The sequence below is a fragment of the Delphinapterus leucas genome, chromosome X, assembly GCF_059928025.1.
Source record: "Delphinapterus leucas isolate spDelLeu-1000000601 "Yukka" chromosome X, BTC_Dleu_Yukka2, whole genome shotgun sequence".
In the NCBI taxonomy this organism is placed as follows: Eukaryota; Metazoa; Chordata; class Mammalia; order Artiodactyla; family Monodontidae; genus Delphinapterus; species Delphinapterus leucas.
This window is the reverse complement of record NC_143150.1, coordinates 91,946,086-91,957,531: the sequence shown is the minus strand read 5'-3', so window position 1 is coordinate 91,957,531 and position 11,446 is coordinate 91,946,086. Positions and strand designations below refer to the sequence as shown.

The window sequence follows — 11,446 nt, the reverse complement described above, 5'->3', positions numbered from 1 at the left end:
AGCAGTCCCCAAGCCACCCACAGATCCAACAGCAAAGGGTGGAAGGCTTACTGGCTCAGGGGGCATAAGCTCAACCTCTGGCCAATCACTGACTGACCAATAAGCTCTGCTGACCACGGATGACCTCCAGGATGCCAGGCTTAAGGAAAAAACATGAGCAGTTATATCACAAGCTGCACACTGCAAGAGAAATAGATTTTACAGAATTAGTCCAGGGAAGTCACTAAACAAATAAGCAAATGAACAACATAAAATGAGCAACAAGAACAAAAAGGCTGGTAAGAGGGGGGCAGGAGGGAAGTGGACCTGGGTAATCAGAATCCAGAGTTAATCCAACATATTCTGTAAAATGTCCAATTTTCCCCCAAATGGTAAGATAGTTAAAAAAAAAAAAAGAAAGAAAAAAGAAAGAAAGAAAAGAAAAGAAAAGAAAAGAAAGAAAGAAAGGAAAAAAAAACAAACAGGAAGCTGTGACCCATGCATAGGGCAAACCAGGCAATAGAAGCTGCCACTGAGGGGGCCAAGATGTTGAACTTAGTAGAAAAATACTTCAAAGCAGCTATTATAAATATGTCCAAAGACCAAAGGAAAGCATGTTTTAAAAAATTAAGGTATGATGACACGGCTCATGAAATAAAGAATATCAATAAAGAAATACACATTTTTAGGGAATTCCCTGGCAGTTCAGTGGTTAGGACTCCATGCTTCCACTGCAGGGGGCCTGGGTTCAATCCCTGGTCAGGGAACTGAGATCCCGCAAGCCATGCCGTGCAGCCAAAAAAAAAAAAAAAAAAAAAAAAACATTTTTAAAAGAACCAAAGAGAAAAGTAGCATTGAAAAGTATAATAACTGAAATGAAAAAGTTACTAAAGGAGCTCAACAGTAGATGTGAGCTGGCAGAAGAAAGAATCAAGGAGATTGAAGATAAATCAAAAGAGATTATGCAATCTGAAGAAAAGAAAGAGGAAAGAATGAAGAAAATGAACAGTCTCAGAGACAGTTGATATCATTAAGCACACCAACATATGCATAATGGGAGTGCTGGAAAGAAAGGAGAGGGAGAAAGGGGCAGACAAAATATTTCTAGGAATAATGGCTGAATTCCAAATTTTATGAAAAACTCCTAATTTTTGATGATGAAATCCAATCAAGAAAATCAATATATACCCAAAAGAATTGAGAGCAGGGTCTCAAAGAGGTAGTGGTACACCCATGTTCATAGCAGCATTATTCACAATAGCTAAAACATGGAAGCAACCCAAGTGTCCATCGATAAATAAATAAGCAAAATGTGGTATATCCATACAATGGAATATTATTCAGCTTTAAAAAGGAGTGAAAGGGACTTCCCTGGTGGCGCAGTGGTTAAGAATCCACCTGCCATTGCAGGGGACACAGGTTCGAGCCCTGGTCTGGGAAGATCCCACATGCCGCGGTGCAACTAAGCCCGTGCACCACAACTACTGAGCCTATGCTCTAGAGCCCGTGAGCCACAACTACTGAGCCCACGTGCCACAACTACTGAAGCCCACACGCCTAGAGCCCATGCTCCACAACAAGAGAAGCCACTGCAATGAGAAGCCCGTGCACCACAATGAAGAGTAGCCCCCTCTCACCACAACTAGAGAAAGCCCGCACGCAGCAACAAAGACCCAACTCAGTCAAAAATAAATAAATAAATTTATTTAAAAAAGAAAAAAGGAGTGAAGTTCTGGCATGTGCTATGACAAGGATGAACGTTGAGGACATTATGCTAAGTGAAACGTCAGTCACAAAAAGACAAATACTGTATGATTCTACTTACATGAGATACTCGAAGTATCTCATATTTTGAATACTTTGAGTAATCAAAATCATAGAGACAAAAAGTAGAATGGTGGTTTCAAGGGCCTGGGGGGGAGGCGGAAATGGACAGTTATTTTTAATGAATAGAGACTTTCAGTTTTACAAGATGAGAAGAGTTCTGGAAATTGATGGTGGTGATGGTTGCACAACATTATGAATGTATTTAATACCACTGAAATGTACACTTTAAAATGTTTAAGATGATAAATTTTATATTCTGTGTATTTTATCACAATAAAACAATGGGACAAAAAATCATGGGATAGAGGCTTTGCTGCAGATTTCCTAGGAGAAGGTGTATAACACAAAAATTCCATGCCTGCCCCATGTGACAAATAACTCCTTAATGCCTGAGCTGGCTGTCCTGGGGGACAACTTACTGGAGCACTTTGTGGGTAATTTTCCCACAGCTTCACCCATTTGCTTCCCACAAGACCGTGAAAAATAGAAAGGGTAGTAATTACAAGCCACACCATGATTGGTACAGCACACTCCCATAACTGACTTGTCTGCAATGAACTAAGACCAGAGTCAAGGACAAGCAGGCCACTTCCACTCCACACAACATGCTCAATCTACTCCCCTCTCATCACCATGGAGGACACAGAGAGGCCCTCTGAACTGATTGTCTACACCAAGGTCTGCAAACTTTTTCTATAAAGGGCCAAATAGTAAAGAGACTAGGCTTTGTGGGCCATATGGTCTCTGTCACAGCTACTCTGCCATTGTAGCAGGAAAGCAGCCATAATATGTGAAGAAATGGGAGTGGCTATGAGCCAAAAAACTTTATTTACAATTGGTGCAGCCACTATGGAAAACAGTATGGAGGCTCCTTAAAAAACTAAAAATAGAGTTGCCATATGATCCGGCAATCCCACTCCTGGGCATATACAGTAAGTCCCCTACATACAAACGAGTTCCATTTGGAGAGCAAGTTTGCAAGTCCAATTTGTTCATAAGCAACAGAGTTAGCCTAGGTACCCAACTAATACAATCAGCTATATAGTACTTTACTGTAATAGGTTTATAATACTTTTCACACAAATAATACATAAAAAAACAGATACAAAAAATAAAGAAAACATTTTTAATCTTATAGCACAGTACCTTGAAAAGTACCATAATACAGTACAACAGCTGGCATCCAGGGGCTGGCATCGAGTGAACAGGGAAGAAGAGTTACTGACTGGAGGAGGGAGAGGAGGTGGGAGATGGTAGAGCTGAAGGATCGTCAGCAATAGGAGACAGAAAGCAAGCTGCAATTTCACTCATGCCTGACGTTGATGGCAAAGGTTCTGGTTCCTTGCTGGATTCAGTTCTATCTAGCCTCTTGAAAAAACGATCCAGTGATGTCTGGGTAGTACTGTACCAGCTATACCACCACTGCCTTTACACTTGCTTTCAGACATCCTGGGATTGAAATAAAGATAGAGTACTACTGTACTCTATACAGTACTGTACAGTAAAGTACACAAAAGCACAACCACTTGTAGAGGATGCACGCACGCTGACAGTGTACACCAGACACATGAACTAACTTACGTGACTGGACGTGCGAACAGCCATTTGCATCTCTGAAAGTTTGCAACTTTAAGGTTCGTATGTAGGGGACTTACTGTATCCGGAAAAGATGAGAACTCTAATTCAAAGAGATACATGCACCCCAATGTTCACAGCAGCACTATTTACAACAGCCAAGATACGGAAGCAACCTAAGTATCTGTCAACAGATGAATGGATAAAGAAGATGTGGTATATATATATATATATATATATACATACATACATACATATATATTCCATTGTATATATATGGACAATGGAATATTACTCAGCCATAAAAAAGAATGAAATAATGCCATTTGCAGCAACACGGTGGACTAGAGTTTATCATACTAAGTGAAGTCAGTCAGAAAGAGAAAGACAATTATCATATGATATAACTTATATGTGTAATCTAAAATATGATGCAAATGAACTTATTTACAAAACAGAAACAGACTCACAAACAGAAAACAAACTTATGGTTACCAAAGGGGAAAGGGGGTGGGGGAGGGATAAATTAGGAGTTTGGGATTAGCAGATACATACTACCATATATAAAATAAATAAACAACAGGTCCTACTGTATAGCACAGGGAACTATATTAAATATCCTATAATAAACCATAATGGAAAAGAATATATACATGTGTGTGTACATATACATAACTGAATCACTTTGCTGTACACCAGAAACTAACACAACATTGTAAATCAACTATACTGCAATAAAAAATTTAAAAAAGAAAAGAAAAAAAACTTTATTTACGGAAACAGGTGGCAGACTGGATTTAGCCCAAAGATCCCAGTTTGCCTATCCTGGGTCTGCATGCTTGCCATGCAGGCAGTCCCACCAGGACCCTCACCACTAAAGAGTCAGCTCCTTGATGCAAAATCTCTTACTGTGAAATTGTCTCAGGGTTGCCTTGGGCATAAGGAACACCTGGCTGCTCGTGGAACTAGCCGGATGCTGCTCAGGGCATCTACCATTCTCCTTGTCCCAGCCCATTTCCTCTCTCATGCTCCCTGCTCCACTTGCAAGTCAGCTCTCTTAACTCCCTGAGGGAGATTGTTTTCTGATTCTCTAGGATTTCACTTCAGTCTAGATTGTATCCCCACCCTCCTTTCCGCTGTGCTTCTCTGCTCCCCCAAAGTACAAAGATCACCTGGGCAGCTAAATCCCACTGATTTGCCTCTGATCAGCCAAGATGTTCCTCTCCTAGCGCTCACCACAGCTCTTCTATCTTTGAGTAAAGTGGCATGCCCCTGGAGCCTCAATTTCTTTGTTTTTTGAATGGTATGTGATACCTCAAACTTTTATTGAATAAATTTTGCATGTAACATAGTACGAATTGAAGGTGTACATTTATATATTGTAATATGTTTGCCCATGTATCTCTATTTATCACATTATATAATTACAGCACAGTATTATTTTCTATATTAATTATACTGTGCATTAGATCTCTATGGTGCATTTACTATTCTTTACAAGTCTGTACCCTTGAACACCATCACTCTTATACCCCTGCCCCCATTCCCTGGTAACCACCATTTTACTGTTTTTTATAGGTTTCACTTGTTTAGATTCCACATACAAGTGATATCATACAGTACTTGTCGTTCTCTGTGTGACATCCTCCTTAGCTTAATGCATTCAAGGTCCACCCATGTTGTCACAAGTGGGAGGATGCTTTCGCATCCCCGAGCCTCAGTTTCTTTCAACAGCTTCCCTTTCTCTCCATGCCGGCTCTAATCAGATCACTGAATTCCATAGAAATGGTGGTCTATTATCAATTTTTCATCGAATGAGCATTTTCAAAGCCTCATTCATTCAGCCATTTCATCATTTCAGCAAATATTGATTAAGTCCTTGCTATGGAATGAACAAGACAAGCATAGCCCTGGCCCCTTTGAAATTAGCAGTCCAGTTTGGAAAGCAGGTCAATAGGCAATCAGAACAGAGAGGATCCTGGGGGAAAGTGTAGGAGGAGTGCCTAATTCCATTTCTTAATCTGTTTTCTCTGTGCAGAGTAGGATAAAACAATATAATCTTCACTGACCCAGGGCAAGGCATCCGGCTTCATCAGTGGGCTTTTTAACAGGAAGACAAGCACTGCTGCTTCCCACACTGGGCCTATCTTTTTGAGTGTGCAGGAGTATTCTTGAACACATGGCAGGTTTGTATTCCTTTGGGGTTTTTTGCCAGCTCTGGTTGCCGCCTAACAGCACTCACACCAGAGGTCAAGGGACCTTCCAGGTTCCCTGCATAGCCAGTCCAATCCTTGGCTTTAGCCTTTCATAAGTGGGGGAGAAACGTGCCCAGCTCTTAGACTGTGGATCTCAGCATATTAAGGGTCTGTAGAAGCTCTCCACGAGTTATTAACTGAAGCCCATGCAAAGAAAATAGTACATTGGAAAACTTTCTGTTATGTAGGCTGGCTACCATGGTAACAACAAATTTCTCCCAGATCTGGGTGATTTTAAATGCAAAGTGGATTGAAAAATCTGTTTGAATTTACAGGATTCAAAGCTTCATGGAGGGTCACAAGGTGGTAGGTGCTACAGATTAACCACACAGATAATATTGGTATCTCCATTTGGTAAATTGCTTCTCATTGATTCTACCTTACCTGGCACATCAGGCCGCCCTCTGGCCATTTCTCATAACAGAAACAAAACAAAGCAAATCCAAGCCTTTTTACATATGCAGTGAAGGCTGTTTCTCCACAGAAACATTTGCTCAGAGTCCAAGGCTCTGCCCCATGCTTGAATCCACTGTGTAGGCTCTGGCAGGGGCCCTATGTCATCAACAGGTTGATGGACCTCATAGGAAATGTGCTTGCTTGCCAATTAGGCTAGAATCCTGGTTCACCTCATGGAATGGTGGGGTGGTGGTGGTAAGCACTGGGTCTTTTAAAAGTTATTTGTATTTTTTTAATCCCTGCCATAAGTGTATTAAGATTTTAGTGGACATAGCAGTCATAAAATATTCTTAAGACCCAATATCGTGAATCAGGGATATCTGGAAATGGAAAAAAGTATAGGGTCTTCAAGTCAGACAGAGAAAGACAAATATCATATGATATCACTTATAGGTGGAATCTAAAAATATGATACAAATGAACTTATTTACAAAACAGAAATAGACTCACAGACATAGAAAACAAACTTATGGTTACCAAAGAGGAAAGGAGGGGGAAGGATAAATTAGGAGTTTGAGATTAACATACACACACTACTGTCTATAAAGTAGATAACCAACAAGGACCTACTGTGTAGCACAGGGAACTATACTTGGTATCTAGTAACAACCTATAAGGGAAAAGAATCTGAAAAAGAATAGATATATACATATGTACAACTGAATCACTTTGCTGTACACCTGAAACTAACACAACATTGTAAATCAATATTTCAATAAAAAATTTTTTAAGTATAGGGTCTTCAAATAATCATGGTCAGAATATTTGCTTAAATGCCACACACTTGTTGATGGTTATAAGTCATGGGTACCAAGTTTTGCTTCACTCTTAGAATAGTACAAAGATTTTCGAATCAGACTGCCTAGTTCAGGCCGGGGCTCTTCTGCTACTGCTTATGTGACTTTGGACAGGCTACTTGGCTTTTTTAGCTTTAGTTTCCTCATCTGAACCTACTTCACAGGGTTGTGAGGATTAGACAGGGCTAAGTACATAGCACCTGGCACATTGGCTAAGATGCAATACAGTGTACTTTGGAATGGAATGGTTAACATAAATCCAGAGGTCTATGAGAGCAAAGAGGAGTCTCAGACACCCCTGAAAGGTCCCTTACAAGCCTTCCTGGGACCTCAATTGTGGAGAGATGGGAGAAAGCTGGGACCAGAAAGCACCAATGGAAGAAGAAGAGAGAGAGTTGGGGACAGCATCACAGAAAAAACTTGCCATTAGACTGTGTGCATCAGGAAGGTGGAAACCAGCGCTGCTTTATGTCTGTGTCCCCTGAACAGGCTGAGTACTTGAGCACAGTAGGTGCTCAATGTCTGCGGAATTGAATAGAAATCATTGAACTGAAAGGATCTGGAAGCCTCCCAGAACTGGAGTCAATGCAAGGGGAAACAGAACAATTCTGTTGCCAGAGCATCAGACTGACGCTGGGAACATTGAGTCACAATCACGGGTGCTGTTGGGGTCATTTATGAGGTGAGTCATAAGTAATCTGTTAATAATAAAGTATGGGATGTTCTGAATGATGTGCTCTTTCACAGATTAGAGCAGATTCAAGGTTATCACTATAGCAATGATGTAGCGCAATACGCTTTATCGAGTGCGTTTGCTTGTGGGGGCGTTGTACACCTGTATGTGCTGACTGCAGAATAGGTCAAAGCAAACAAGAAAAAATAAAAGCAAATGAGAGTCACTGACTCAGACTGCAGGAGAGGTGGGCCCAGTTTGATTTCCAGTGTGAACCAGAGAAAGTCAATTCCTTTCCTCCATCTTTCCCCCCAGGACCCAGGGTGGGTGATGCTGCTTTTACAGGAAACGGCAGAGAAATGACATTTAAAGGTTGATTTTAATAATATAAAAACTGAAACCATACCATTCATATTTTCTTAGCACATTAGACATTACAAATGCTTTCGTATGAATTGTCACTTGTTAGAGGATCAACTTGGCTTAAGTGAATGGCCTGTATTTGAAGGCTGACTATGACAGCAAGCAGTGTAAACATTGCAGGGATGTCGTCTAAATGAGATCTGAGAGGTGGGGTCTTTATCCATGGAACACACACCAGCTTTGTGTTAGGGATTTCATGATCCACATCTTCCCAACGGCTCATCCCACACCCAGACATATCTCCAAATATGGGAAGGAGGGAGGGAGGAAGGAAGGAAGGAAGGAAGGGAAGGAGGGGAATGTTTTTCTTTTATTTGTCTTGACAATCAAGCAATCTGGGGGGAAGCGGTTGTCTTTTGGTTTTCGAACCCAGTTTGCCCTCCAGTCTCACAAGGCAGGTAAGAGGAGAAAGGCTTAGAGGCTGACCATGGAAACCTGAAATTCACAGTCAAGATCGCATCACTCTCACAAAGCCTTTTCCCTGTTCTCCCACTGAGATTCCTATGGGCCACGCTGGCCCAACCAGCCCTCAGCAGAGGCTGATTCCAAATCCCCTGCCACCATGGGTTGCTTGTCACACCTAGATAGGGCCTATGACTTCAAACAATGACCTTTTCAACTGGCTGCTCTGCTTCGCTACTTAATTACACAGACTATGCATTTATGGGTAAAAGGAAATGTGTCTCCATATACAATCACTGAGTAAGGGAGATATGGCTGAAGCCTTGATTCCTATTTTAGTGAACATGATTTACTCTGATACCTGCATCCCATAAGAGGAGGGTAAACCTCTTGAGGTCACTGATCATATCTCATTGCATTCTTTACAATGAATGCCTTGGACAGTGCTAGACACATAATAATAACAGGTATTAACTCAAAAGAGTTAGCTGTAGGAATATTGGCCTTGTTTCGTTTTATTCACTTCTTGTTGCTAAGTGTTTGTTGCTGTTATTGTTATTTTAAGGTTATTTCTCTCCCCGGATGCTATCCTTTTATGGGGATACCCAGAAATGAAATGATATTGTGGCTACCCATTAAAAATAAATAAATCAGCAAAGTAAAACCCAGGGAGGCTGTACTTAACACCGCTGTAAGGTACACTTAAAAATGGTTAAGATGCAACAGCTGTTATATTTAACCACCATGCCAGGTATTTTTGGAACCAAAATAATGTGAAAAAAATTAAATTTGTTAAATATTAAAAAAAAGATGGTTAAGATGGTAAATTTTGTTATGTTTTTTACCTCAGTAAAAAAAAAAAAACCCAGGCAGGTTGAAGCCAGATGTCTCACTTCTTGCACGTGCTAAAGGATGGCACAGGGCACTGTTTGCAAGGGGCAGTTACACAGCCATAACCCTCGTATCCAGTAATGTATTTACAATGAATCTTTTGCAGCAATAGATCAAAGAACAGCTTTTATTGACCTATATCCACATTTGACTGTACAGCAAATTAGCACAAACACACACCCAGAGACCAGCTTCAGTTTCCTCTTACCACACTGGCTCTCTAAAGCGAAATAAATTTTCTGTCCTAAAAACAGAGTTTTGCAAAGAGGAAACTTCTGAAAAACAAGCATTTGTCACTGAGGTTAACAGGGCTCAACTTGAAAAATGACCCTTTGGCTCATGAGAAAACATAACTCTCTCCTAAACTACTATGGGTGAGAAGGGGTGCGAGGGGGGAGAAGAACAGTGGGAGTATGGAGAAAAACAGTGGGAGTATAGAGAACATGATGAATGAAGCAAACAGAAAGACACATATATGTGCGTGTGTGTAGACCCGTGCACAAAACGTCCATTATTTGCATGTTTCATTTCCAAAGGTCCAGATAATGTCAGGTAAAAGTGTAACTTATGACTCAGTCAGGGCCATGCTTTTGCTTTGATAAATCAATGTTAGCTAAGTCAATTAGGGTGGAGGTGGCCAAAAAAAAAAAAACCAAGATGATAAGTGGCAGATGCATTGTTCAGCGGAAAGACAGAATAAGGTAGCTCTCACTTTGAAGAACTGAGTTCAGAGGTTTCAAAGTGCACACAGGAAATGCTCCAACAGCATAAACTGTGCCCCAAGCATCATTCCAGCAAACTTTCAGCCCTCCACATGGCTTTATCTGATCGCCCGATGCTCTATCTCCAGATCCAAGGTACCCACAAAGAAAAAACGCTTTGTGATAAAATCAAGAGCTCAGGGCTTTGATCACCTTTCTGATCAGTGAAGACTGGTAGGTGTCGAGATGAAACTGTCAGATGGTCAGAATCTGGTAGGTTCTCCTGAGTTATTGGAATCTTGATTTTTTGTTGGTTTCTGGTTCTGAATGTACTTAGGCACACACAGTGACTATTTTCATCACAGATATAACAAGTTGACTACCAAAAAGGAAAAGGGCGTAGAGCTCCAAACCAGGCCTGTAAAACATTATAAATTCATCTCTGGCTCTCAAAGATATCTACAAGGCAATATTTTGGTGATGATGAATATACACTGAGCCTTGGGTACCCCTTGGACCAAAGGCGGAGAAAACCCAGCATTTAGGGCATCCCATTTTGCTTTTTTGAGGTGCTTTTTTTTTTAAGGCACCAATTGAAGTAGTATAAATTAAATCTAGAAGACCAAATTGTGAATGCTACTATTTCCCCAACACCAAATAGTATCCACAGAACAGAGAGGTGGAATTGGATGAAAAGTCTTCATGTAAGAAAAGCAATGTTCTTTTCTCTCTGCTACTCTGTGGTTCGCCCTCATTGTGTGGGATTTGGGGCCCACGGTTAGGAGAAGAAAGTGTATACTTTGAGGATAACAGCAAAACAGCGACAAACACATTTTGTGGGAGAAGAGAATACATTAATTGTATATCAGGCTTGAGAATCAGGTACTACAAGTTAACATGGAAAGGTTTCACAGAAAATTGTTTATGTCAGAGGAGATGATGTCCAAGCTTTCAAACATCCTGGCTGTATAAATCTTCAGGGGAAATCAATGTAGTCATCACAGATAATTCACAAGAAGTAGTTTGTGATCATAATTGAATACTTCCACAAATGTTTTCTTAAGAAAAACCATAGAAAATGAAGTTAGTCATAGAATAACTGGATACTCTAATAAACATATACCCCTCAGAAATGTTCCAGATACAAGATCTTGCTGCTTTCCTTATATCTCTTTAACCTGTGAAAAACTCCTCTTCTTTACAACTTATGTGTCAGGTATTGCAAAACTCAAAATATGCACTTTTGCTGAGGCCACTGATCATAAAGAGAGAAAAAAGTTGTTGGTAGCAATGCTGTGGTTTATCACATGCTATACAGAACCAGTGTGAATTTCCCTTATTTGATTTATAGAATTAAATTGTAAACATAAAATTCAAACAACAGCCCCCCTGATGATTCCTCTCTTTGCTTTTCTCTACTTGGTTTCACTGGGAGACTAGCCTACTGCCTCCCTCAGACACCTCAGG

General features: G+C 40.5%; 1 long non-coding RNA gene across 1 annotated transcript in view; it reads right to left on the bottom strand.

The window, feature by feature from the left end:
• Nucleotides 1-817: 817 nt before the first annotated feature.
• Nucleotides 818-11,446, bottom strand: part of LOC111165583 (uncharacterized) — a 101,157-nt gene continuing 90,528 nt past the window's right edge. The window contains exon 5 of the long non-coding RNA XR_004024906.2: nucleotides 818-11,037. This is a non-coding gene — a long non-coding RNA (uncharacterized LOC111165583). The remainder of the gene's footprint in view (nucleotides 11,038-11,446) is intronic.